The sequence below is a fragment of the Malus sylvestris genome, chromosome 11, assembly GCF_916048215.2.
Source record: "Malus sylvestris chromosome 11, drMalSylv7.2, whole genome shotgun sequence".
Classification (NCBI taxonomy): Eukaryota; Viridiplantae; Streptophyta; class Magnoliopsida; order Rosales; family Rosaceae; genus Malus; species Malus sylvestris.
This window is the reverse complement of record NC_062270.1, coordinates 16,299,455-16,312,079: the sequence shown is the minus strand read 5'-3', so window position 1 is coordinate 16,312,079 and position 12,625 is coordinate 16,299,455. Positions and strand designations below refer to the sequence as shown.

Genomic DNA, 12,625 nt, shown 5'->3' with positions numbered 1-12,625 from the left:
TGAAACACAAAGAAGGGATTGATTGGTAAGTAAGACCGACGGACCATTAACAAAATCAGAAATATGTGTTCGTGATCGAAAGGGAGGTGGTGCCGAGTGAAGCAGAAACAATCAGATATAAACTAAAGAATTTTTACCGAAGGAGCCATGCATGCATGTTAATGGCACACGAAATCCAATAGTTTCCAAGCTGCAACAGTGGGAAATGAAAACGGACGGCTAGTACAACCATGTTTTGTACACACACACACACACATATATATATATAGGGAAGTGTTATTGGCAATTCAAAAATCTCTTTCTACACTACTCACAAGTGTATTTTTCTTTCCAAATATAGAAAGTTTCGAGTGTAGAATGAGATTTTGGAGTGCGAATAACAATTCCCTATATATATATATATATATATATATATATATGGTCAACACGTTTTGATATTAAGACATTCAGGAATTACATTACTGCTTTCTAAACATTACACAACACTACTAAGCATAACTGCTTTGGTGACAAAGGGACATCCATTGCGCAAAGGCGAATATGATCACCGGAAACATTGGGTGGCAAAGAAAACGTCGTGCTAATTCTGTCACACAAAGCTCGTGACATCAGACATTGCGTGATGGAGGAAAGTTTGTCGTCGTGCAAAATGAATGTTGCGCAACGGATCAAGTGGTTGTTGCACAAAACTAAGAGCAACGAATGATTTTGTCACGGATTAGGTGGTTGTTGCACAAAACTAAAAGTGACGAATGATTTTTCGTTGTGTGTGATGCTCCGAACAACAAAACTTGGGTTTGACCCCTAGACCCTTGCGCGACGGGCATGAGGCCGTCACAGGCAGATTTTAAAATTATTTTTTTAAATAATTTTTTCTTTTAAATGTTGATAATATTTGTTTTATGTATAAATTAATTTAATGAAATTAAAACAAAAAAAGAATATTGAATTAAAAAATTATTGAAAATGTACATACAATGGAAATAAATATGTAAAAATTTGAAAACAATTTAAAAAAAAACTAGAACATGTAGTCGTCTACGTCACAATCGCCTGGTGGTGGCGTTGCTATTATGTTGGGGGGCTGGGAGGTTGTAGTTGCTGCGACGAGGGCCTGGGAGGTCATAGCTATTGTGATGAAGGGTTGTGAGGTCGTTGTTGGAGGTGGTTCAACGTCGGGGAACCGAATGCCAAAGATTTGAAGAGCGAGACGAATTTGGTTCATCAAAATGCTTTAGACTGTAAGCTAAGATTGCTGGGCGGTAATCTGCTCCTTTACGTCAGCCACTTCAGATGTCAACGATTCGACGTCTTCTGTTATCTGCCTTGAGGATGAGGCAGATGGGTCCCCAAGACGGGCTTTCCCAAGCCCCAATGAACATTCTCATGCCTACGACTGAGGGTCTGATCGAGTGTGTCCGTCATGATATGAAAACCGGCATCCTCAAGGGGAGACACCTCCTCGATCGGTGTCTCTAGGGGAAGCTGGGAAGCCACCTCCTCGAGAACGATCTGGCCTTTCTCCACTATGGTGGACTAGAAAAATGAAATAAAAAAAATTAGTTTTAATATACATGTGATTAATATTAATACTAATTGAAAATAAAAAAATTGGAATAACTTGCTCCGTCAGCTCATCCTTGGGCCGAACGTACACCTCCTTGAACATGTTAATCTTAGGAAACATTGACCCCCCTTGAAAAAAAAAAAATATATATATATATATATTATCACATAGATAACCAATTGTGTAATATAGAGTAAAAATAATGAAAACTTAAAATAAATATATGGTTACCTTACGTCGTTCCTCCAACCTATAAAAGAAGCGTAGTAAGCCGGAGCAGTGAAGAAGTTTCTTCTTCAACCGATTGATTGAGTTTGCCTTCACTTTTTTTAGTTGGTGGAGGAGGTGGCGGACGGTGATGCAAGAGGTGTTGGTGGAAGAGGTGGCGGATGAGGTGCAAGTACATCATTTGGAGGATGAGGTAAGGGATCCCTCACCCATTTCACCCTCTTTCCTCGCGGAGGTGGAGTTAGTGGTGGAGGAGGTGGCGGAGAAGGTGGTGGTGGCGGTGCAAATGTATCATTTGGAGGAGGTAAGGGATCCTTTACCCACTTTCCTCGTTGTGTAGAAGTTGTCATCTAAATATGAAACATAAAAGTAAATAACACAACCAAAATGTTAATATATACAAACACAAACCATTATAAGCATAATGTAAAATGACAAGCAAATATATTTACTATTGTAGGATAATAAACATAATTTATAATGCATAGATCTCATCATAGTCATCAATTGTAATCATCATTAGTATCGCTGGTTGCAACATTCTCCTCCTCATCATCCTCTTCCTCCTCCTCTTCCTCATCTTTTTCTTCCTCCTCCTCCTCATCCCTCTGTAGCCCTAGCATTCTTCGAACCTTCTCATTATTAATATCAAAAGATTTAGGATCAACATCATCTCTACATAATGATATATCAACTTCATTGTCATTATGGACCCACCTTGTAGAATTTTTAGTTTCATCTACATACTCATCATCGTCTTCATCAGTGGCATTGTCCTCCTCCTCCTCATCATCATCATCTTTCTCAGGAACATCCAAAATGTGTCTATGTTGTATCTTGGATGACCCAATTTTAAGTTATCAATATAAAATAATTGATGTGCTTGTTTAGCTAACACATACGGATCACCATTGTACCAACGATTATTTACATTAAATGATGTAAGATGATAATCCCGTATAACTCTTTTACCTCTTCTATTTGTATTGTACCAATGACATTTGAAAAGAATCACCTTAAAACCTCTAGTAAATTGTATTTTAATAACATTAACTAAGATGCCATAAAAGTTACATGTTTCACCATTGTGCGACCTCGGCGTCATAACCCCACTATTTTGTGTTGTACGGTTTTGATCAACATGTCTGACCAAATATCGAATGTCGTTCACAATACAACCTGTGTATTGGACAATACGTTGATCTGGACCTTGGGCTAATGAAAAAAATATGTTCACTTACCAATCTAGGCTCTTAATAATACAATGAGATGACCCGCTGCCTAAACCATTTCGAAAATAACTATTTATGCCTTTGTTGTACATTAGTATGACTATCTTTTTCTAAAATCTCGATATGCTCACTGCATAAATAAATAAAATATAAGTGAAAGTTGTGGAATTATCATTATTTAAATAAATGTTCAAATATTACTATCACATACTTTCTGAAGTTTTCTATTTCGTCGCAATTATCTAAGATATACCAATAAGCCACATCTATATTTTCCCTTGAAAGTTGAACCATTACATGAGCACCAAATCGATGTGCTTTTTGAGCAAACACTAAAATGAACGCATTGAGATTAATACCATCATAGTTTCTTTTTGGTCGAGTGAATTCCATCTCAACGTCACATAAATACATTGAGCAAAAAGTTGAAGACTTGTATGCCAAGTGTGCTTCCACAATAGAGCCTTCATGATGAGCTTTGTTACGAACATATTTTGTGTACAAACCTAACAATCTAGATAAATGAACAATTGTTAGTACGTAGAAATAAAAAAATTATGCAACTAACAGAAACATTATGGCCATTTACCTCTTTAGAGAATACATCCATTGATATCCGACTGGTCCTGCCAATTTTGCTTCGCGTGATAAGTGCACTGCTAAGTGAACCATGGGAATGAAGAATGCAGGTGGGAAAACTTTTCTTAGTTTGCACAATATGAGGGCAATGTCTTCTTCCAACTTATCAAGATCAGTAACAGTCAGAGTCTTTGCACATATTTGTTAAAAAAAACTAGAAAACTCAACAATTGGACCATATATATGCTTTTTCAAATATTGTCAAATGCCCACAGGACGCACATATTGCATCAACACATGACAATCATGGCTTTTCAAACCAACAATACTTTCTTCATCCATATTCACTTTATGTGATACATTTGCTACATAACCATCTAGAAATTTAATTGATTTCAACCAATGCAAGAAATCTTTACACTCATATGGCTTAAATACATATTGAGCCAATGGCTTATCCAATATGTTACGTGCATTTAGTTTCAAATGCAAACTCTCTCTAATATTCATGTCTTGTAAATTCATCTGTGCCTTAAAGGTATCCTTCGACTTTCCAGTATTCAGCAATGTCCCAATTAAACAGTCAAATATATTCTTAATATGCATAACATCAAGATTATGCTGAATCTTCAATTTGGACCAGTATTCCAACTCGAAAAAAATACTCTTCCTTGTTCAATTTAATTTTTCGACATTCTGCTTCCTCTTCTTATCTTTATTAGTACGATGCTTACCAAGTGTACGAGGTAAACGGGAATCAAGTTGATCAAGTATGTCATCACCTGAGAATTTTTTGGGACGATGTCTCATATCTCGGTGACCATTAAAGAGTTCAGTATTTTTGCGCCATGATTGATTCATAGGTAAGTAACGACGGTGCCCAATATGACAATACTTGTCTCTTAACTTAATTTAAGATCCATCCTCATTGCACACTGGACATGTCAACTTGTCATGAGTGCTCCAACCTAATAAATTTCCTTAAGCAGGGAAGTTGTTAATGGTCCATATAACAGTTGCACTCAAATTAAATGTACTCTCAGTAATCATATCATGGGTTTGAACACCATTTTCCCACAGTTCCTTAAGCTCATCAACCAATGGACGCAAATAAACGTCAATCTTATTTCCAGGTGCTTTTGGTCCAAGAATTAATAAGGTTAGAAAAGAAAAAGGTTTTTTCATGCATCTCCATGAGGGGCAAATTATATGGAAATACAACAACTGACCATATACTATACGGCTTACTTATATCTGAATAAGGAGTAAACCTGCCACTCATAAGGCCTAATCGGACATTTCGTGGGTCTCGAGCAAAATTATGGTACATTTGGTCAAATTCTGTCCAAGAACTCGAGTCTGCTGGATGCCTCCTTGTGTTCTCATCATTGATTCTTTTATCCTTGTCTCACCTCATGTTTTCGCTCGTATGTCTCAATATGAACAACCTATGTAGCCTTGGCTTAAATGGAAAGTATCGCAACACTTTTCTTGGAATTTTCTTCCTCTACTCATAATGACCATCCTTATACCTTGGCTCATTACATATTGGACTTCTATCTTTCTTTTCGTGTTCTTTATAAAATAGTGCACAATCATAGTAGCAAGCATGTACATTTTCACACCCCAATCCAAGACTTTTCAAATCTTCTTGCACTCACAAAATGAGTCTAGAACATTGTTAGGTTGGGGACACATCTTCTTTATCATTGCTAACATCTTATCAATTGCCTTGTTTGTCGTGTGGTTGTCAACTTTGGTGTGAATCAACTCCATGATGTATGTCAAAACTTTATATTGCTTACATCCAAGGTATAGTTCATTTTGAGCTTCACCAAGCAGCATCTCATAAGTATCAACATCTGTCCACGCATTGGTCATATCACCACCCCACATGGTATCTTGGTTCCCCATTGTATCTTGATCATCATCATCATCTATTCCTTCAAAGACATCCTCAATCATATTAAACATGTTGACATTAAAGTTACTGATTGGCTCATTGTTCGTAGATACCGAAGATTCTCCTTGCACTTGTTGGATATGCTCTTCATGATATATCCATCTATCATAATTCATATCCATACAGGAATTCAACAAATGGAGATGAACATCTTCAACTAAGTGAAAAAATGTGTTATGGAAAACTCTACAAGGATATGGTATTTGATTATTCTCGTTCATATGGTGACAAGCAATGTCAATAAATGACTTGATCCCTTTTCTATATTTGGAACTAAGGCGATCCCGACTACGAATACATTGTCGATTTGTGAAATCAAATCACTTGAATCCTAGTATTGAGCTGCACACCCTGACATATTTCAGTAGGTTACCATAATAGAAAATATATATATATATATATATATATATATATATATGAATATATATGTAAAATTGTCATGATAGACATAATATAACAACCAAAAACGTCAAAAAGCTCAATTAAAAAATTCACATATCCCAACTCAACAACGACTAGATGCTAAAACAAACGTACTAGAAAATAGCGAATCTAACTTAGAAACCACCATGCTTTCAGCATATACATGCATAATACTTCATATTCATCATTACTATTCAAATGCAATGATTATTTGGCTACAGGGAGCATTAATAATATGTCATTGTAAATTGCAAGCATTAAAGACAACATACTAACTTGAAACTTGTACTTAAGTAATCTTGAACTTGAGCACCTTCAATCCTGAAAATCATGAAAGTATAAAAATTTCATATATGTACAAAGATAAATGTGCATTAGAGTATAGTTAGATGAGAGCGCAATCGTAAAGTGCTATATGGAGTCCACTCTACGGCTCTTAATCCATCATCTCAAACTATCAAATTCACCTTTTCCCACCTTTCCTCTTCATGTCATATAACACTTTTTTCCCCAAATCACAATGAAAAACTGGGTTGCCCTCCATGTCTCTAGTTTTCTAGTCTTCCAAGGGGGTCTGAGCTAAGGTATTTTGTTCTATCAGCTTCTGTGAGTTCTTAGATTATTGTGTGAGAAATGAGATACAAGCATGGATGTTTCTCTTCCTTCTAGTTTATGTTTTGAAATTTTAAAGGAAAAGTTTTCAACTTTTTTCACATAGAAGTGTTTGTAACAATCTAATTATCAAAACTAATGCTTTGATATTTCCCATGCTAAAAAAAGCTCCTCATTAACTCCCAATCTAATATCAATTGAAAAATTAAAAGAAAATAAAAATAAAAACCTCATAAAGAAATTCGCTTGGGGGCAAGAAAATTGGAAACTATGAGGCTAGTGTATATTAGACAATTTGTAACATATGGTTTCAGTTTTGTTTGTATAAATAGCTAAATAATTAAAAATATGCGTATCTGCGTGATAACTTAACAAAGAAAGTAAAATCGTGCTAGGATTTCTTTGGTCGGTGAAAAATAAGATACATACTCCGACATGATGAAAAAGCTATTTTCAATCATTTGGCTTTATGGGCATCTGGGCCTTTATACAAAGAAACGCGGAAACACCATGTGAACCTATTCTTGTGCAGCAAAAGCAGTGTTAGATAAGCACTAGAAAGTGAAGCCCGCGCGTTGCTGTGGGATTAGAAATTGTATGGGTAATTATGTTTGAAAAACTACCAAAGTATATAAATGTGAGCTAATAAATGTATATCTAAGCTTCTAGATGTGTTTAAATTGAAACTAATAGATCCATAACTTAGGTTTCAAAATGCACTATGGCATTGATTAATCTAAACAGAAGCACCTCAGCAAAGCAAACAATTTTATTTCCTTTAGGAATATCATTGTTTTGTTAATTTACAAAGTGAATTTGTTCGAAAAGATTGTAAGTAAATGGGCTTCAACTTTGAAATCCTACAGCATGAGTAGATTAAAGAATCAGTTTCTTCAATTATATTCAACACCACTAAATCACGCCATGACATTATCTTGTAGGGAGCAAAAAAGAAATCTATACAAACAATTACAAAGAATATAATTGTAAATATAAAGTTACGTGATTTAATGGTTAAAAACTAAGAAAACCACGTAGATGTTAAGAAATAAAAAGTATATGGAAACTGAGGACTTACTTGAGCTGAGAATTCAGATCATGTTTTAAGAGTGCTAAAAGTTTTGTTAGATTGAGGTGGTTGTAATGAGATATCTTCTTCTGCACAAAGAGTTTTAGATGCATGTTATCTAGGAACATAACATGTTAAACAGCAAACTCTGAGCAAAGATAACTCATTTTAGGTAATGACACATTATTCATTAAAAGAAATCCTTTTTCGTTAGACATGTAACTATAATATTAACAAAGATCAAGAATACAAATGAAATGTTTACATTGTTTGAATTAATCCAAAAGACATGATTTTATCATGTCAGACATGCTGATGAAAACCCATTTACAGCAGCCAAAATGAAATTGAACCAACCGTGATTAATGTGAATTGAAAAAAGAATAAGCCTGGTGACATGCAGGACAGAAACCTAATACTGTTAAAAAGACTGGGAAAAATCCGAAAAAAAATCCTATTGCAACCACTAATCAGTTAAAGAGTTCAAAAATAAGTGCGCTTACTTAGATAATTATATTTACACCCAGAGAATAGCATATGCAGCAAGCTAGTACTAACAAAACACTCAAAAAAAGCAAAACTCATTTTCATTTCTTCCTAAAATTAAACATAAAAATGAAAAAATTGATCTGCTTCGAACTTAGAGATTCGGAAGAATGGTCTACGAATAACAGAATCAAATTATCAATGATAAATTGATTGAAGCCAATTCCAGTTTGTCCTACTAAATCTTTTTTACAGTCGCTCAAATAAGAGCATAAGCAAGTTCAATAGTTGAAACCTCTGTAAATCCTTCCCATTATACATGTTGCTCACAATTATTTCATTGCAATCCTGCAGATATTGCGGATCAAGATTGTTTGAAAGAAAATGAAAATTTTGAGGTGTGTGTAACTTGTAAGTCATTACAGAGCTAATAGATACACAAAATTACAAAAAGACTGCATAACCATCTTAATTAAGAATGTGATACAAAAGTAACCATAAATAGGGGTAAGGCTAGCCGACATTCACCTCTTCTAGACCCTACGTAAAGTAGGAGCCTTGTGCACTGGGTACGACCTTTTATCAATTAACAATTTCATACCTTTTATGTCACGGATTTGGGACCCTATGAATTTCTATTGCCTTTTTTGTCCATCTAATTTGCAATTTGTGATTTCCGTTTCTTGTTTATCATCCTTTGAGCTTCCTGCAAAGAACATAGATAAGCAAAGCATTCAGAATATTGTTGTCTAATCTATATTTTGAGGAAACAAAACTCTGTTTTTTTCCAGTGGGTGCAAGGAGAAATTTAGAAAGAAATGGGCAAGATGGGTATGAATAGTGAGAACATGGAAGTGAAGCTGGGAGAAGAGGATTGCCGCTTTTACTGCAAAACCAATACTTTGTCAGAAGAAAAATTCAAAACACTCAAAACCCAAAGTCCACAAAAACATGAAAGAGAAAGAGAGAGAGGAGAGAGTAAAAAATATTATTTTTACATCAAAACTAAAAAATGCTTATAAAGACTACAAAAAACTACAAATGAAACAAACATTGTTAACATTGGAGCAAAAACCTGACTCTTTGAGATTTGCTTTCCTTATATGTTTATATAAGTGATAATCATGCTAAACTGAAAACAACTTTTGAGTCCCAATGGCCTTCTTTATTGTTTTTCCTAAATGGGTTAGCTGCATATGGAGGAGACGCTGGCTTTAAAATCAAATTTGAGAACATTTTAGAATTTTATTTTTATTTTTTGCCTGTTTGGTTACTTTGCTTTTCATAATTTGTTTTGCGTATTAACCCCATGCTTTGCATCATCACTTCACTTTCACCTTTGAATCATTTCAAACACCACTCATTGCACTCAATTGCTACACCATTCCTTGTTCCCTCCATCATTTCAGATTCATGCATCATTACATCGAATCATTGCACTCAATTGCTACACCATTCCTTGTTCCCTCCATTATTTCAGATTTCATGCATCATTGCATTCAATTGCTACACCACTCCATGTTCCCCTCCATTGCCATGCACTTCCTCTATAAAAGGAAGTGTGTGTAACATAAATTGAGTTGATACTTGCTTGATCATTCATCCGCATTTCAATACAACCTTCATCCAAACACATCCATTCCATTCCTCCATACAAACAAACCTTTAAACACTCACCAACACCTTGTGTCGTAGCAAAGGAAGGGAAAGAAAGTGCTTGGACGTGCTTGCTGTCCAACTTGGATCATTGGAACGTTTAGGTGTTTTCTTTCTTTTCTTTCTAATGTTTAAATTCATTTCCTTTCGTTTTGTTGTAAATATGAGTGGCTAAACCCCTCTTGGCTAGGGGTGATTTTAAAGGCATGATTATGTGTGCAATATAATTTGGTAAATTCCAGTTATGAACTCTTGAATCGTGAATGCAATTGGCTTAACTATTTGATTGATAACTTATTTGTATTTGTTAATTAAGGGTCGACACTTAATTGGCATGCATAAATCCGACGCTAGAATATAAGAAAGTTTCACATAATTGTTACAAACTTATATTCATAAGTAGTGGAGGTCGCTTATAAACGATCACGTTAAGTTCAATTCCTAGCATGAGTAACATGATGTCATAGTTGCAAGTGCTTTGTCAATGCTTGTGATTTTCATTAAACGTAATGATATTTGATTGTATCTCTATTATGATGTCATGTAGGGAACTTTAGAAGAATGTTTTGGGTTGTCGAATGATGTCATCCATTCCAATAAAACAAGGAAAATCTAAGGGTTAACTAGTGATGTCATGGTTAATTTGGGGCATTGTCGTTCATAATTTAATGAAGTAGTAACTGGAAATCGAGTTGTTTGCATACATATCATGTGTGGAGAAAAAGTCTCTAGCTATCCCATCCATCATCTTATTTCTCAAATTTGTTTTACAATCTGTCTAGTTTTTCATACTTGTTTGTTTGTTTCAACTTCGTCCAAAACTCAATCCCTCTTTACTTTAGTGTGTCTAATTAGTTAGAATCTATTATAATTTGTGTTTTTAAATATTTTGATTCAAGTAAAAGTCAATTTTCGTCCAAAGTCATTCCTAGTGTCTAGTTTAAGTTTATTTAGTTGTTTTAAGTTGTTTTGAGTATTTTAAGTTTGCTTTGAGTCTTGTGAGTCTTGTTAAGTATTTTTAAGTTTAGTTTTATGTTTTTGAGTCAGTTTAGAGGTTATTAGCAAGCCCTCCTAATCCCCGGTCCAAAACGATCCCTACTTATACTTATACTACAGTTGTCAAAAGAGGGTTAAATTTATGTGTTAAGTTAATTTTCGCATCAACAAGATCGAACTTCTGTCTTTAAACGGCTTAACATGCCAACACCCCAAAGCTCTGTTTTCGAAAGGTTGTCAAAAACTAAGAAACAACGTAATACAGCTAGCTCTCATCCACGACGGTTGGCTTTGGAAAGACTTGAAGAAACCAAGAAGCCTTCTAGAAAAAGGAAAACAACGCCAAAAGAAGAAAAGCTTGACGGTTTAACACAAAAATACGACTTTCGAAGATCGATTCCTTTAAGGATGAAGCGCCAAACAACCTTGGAGGTTGACACAAAAGGACCACTGAAGGTAAGAAGGCGCACCATTGTCCACACTGGCCAATCTTCACGCCAACAAGCCCAAAAGGATGACACTGAAGAAGAGGTCCAAGACGTCTTCCACATCACGATCCAAGAAGATAAAAAAGACGAAATCCCTGAGGAAGACGTCACTGTTGTGCCACCATAGCTTGAGGATGGAGGGCAAGCCACAATTGATGATCTCAATGAGCTTAACTTAGGTACAAATGAGAGGTCGAAGCCTATCTTCGTAAGTGCACTGCTAAGTGCAGACAAAATCAAGGAGTACTACCAACTACTATTGGAGTACAAAGACGTCTTTGTTTGGACTTATAACGAAATGCCCGGCCTTGACCCTACCATTATCGTGCATAGTCTTCTACTCAAGCCTAGAACACGACCAATTAAGCAAACTCAAAGACACTATCGATTTGAGCTTATCCCATAAATTGAGGGCAAGATTGAAAGCTAATCGAAGCAGGCTTCATTCGAAATGTGCAATATCCTAAGTCGATCTCTAACATCGTCATTGTCCTTAAGAAATCTGGAAATATACATGTTTGCGTAGACTTCTAAGACCTCAATGATGCTTGCCTAAAGGATAACCTTCCTTTGCCAATCATCGAAATCATGGTGGACGCGACCACTGGTCACGAGGTGCTATCATTCATGGACTGCTCCTTCTGGGTACAATCAAGTCTGCATAGCTCCCAAAGATAAGATATTAACATCATTCCGTATTCTAAAATGTATCTACTGCTACAAGGTAATGCCATTTGGCTTGAAGAACGTTAGGGCTACATATCAACGTGTAATGCAAAAGATCTTTAACGACATGCTACATAAAAACGTAGAATGTTATGTAGACGACGTAGTTGTCAAGACCAAGAAGATCTGATCGCTTGAAAGATTACAACTAATGTTCGACAAACTACGGCACTACAACCTTATGATGAACCCATTGAAGTGTACATTTGGCGTCACCTTTGGAAAGCTCCTCATACATCATGCATCATACAGCCACTTCAAAAATGAGGAAAGTACAAATGAGACGTTACAACCCAACTAGTCAAGGATTTGTTCATACCCAAATATGGTGAAGAAAACAGCCACCCAAAAAAACCAAAAAGACCACCACAAACACAACTCTAACCCATTTTGCACCATCAGCTCCTATGATCGGAACCAAACTCATGGATCCCGAGAAGTCTCATCTTCCAAATTGCCATAATTTCGGTCATTAGTCGAAATCAAGCACACACAAAGCAACTCAATTCCCACATAATTTAGAATTTTTACGAATCGTACGAGAAGAAAACTTCTTCAACCAATAAGAATAGAAAAAACGTCGAGTGGTGTGATGAGGCC

The 12,625-nt window shown here is 35.6% G+C and overlaps 2 long non-coding RNA genes across 7 annotated transcripts in view; one reads left to right on the top strand and one right to left on the bottom strand.

Moving 5' to 3' along the window:
* LOC126588291 (uncharacterized) overlaps positions 1-2,239 on the top strand; it is a 169,832-nt gene extending 167,593 nt beyond the window's left edge. Inside the window, exon 3 of the long non-coding RNA XR_007611399.1 lies at positions 2,097-2,239. This is a non-coding gene — a long non-coding RNA (uncharacterized LOC126588291). The remainder of the gene's footprint in view (positions 1-2,096) is intronic.
* LOC126588289 (uncharacterized) overlaps positions 1-9,456 on the bottom strand; it is an 89,150-nt gene extending 79,694 nt beyond the window's left edge. For 2 of the 6 annotated variants that reach the window (XR_007611393.1, XR_007611392.1), the window contains exons 1-4: positions 8,761-9,456; positions 7,683-7,762; positions 2,513-2,631; positions 1,799-2,419 (exon numbers count right to left, since the gene is read on the bottom strand). This is a non-coding gene — a long non-coding RNA (uncharacterized LOC126588289). Of the gene's footprint in view, positions 1-925; positions 1,537-1,798; positions 2,420-2,512; positions 2,632-7,682; positions 7,763-8,760 lie in introns of those variants that run through there. The other 4 variants (XR_007611397.1, XR_007611395.1, XR_007611396.1 and 1 more) reach the window with 4 other exon arrangements.
* Between the last annotated feature and the right edge of the window lie 3,169 nt (positions 9,457-12,625).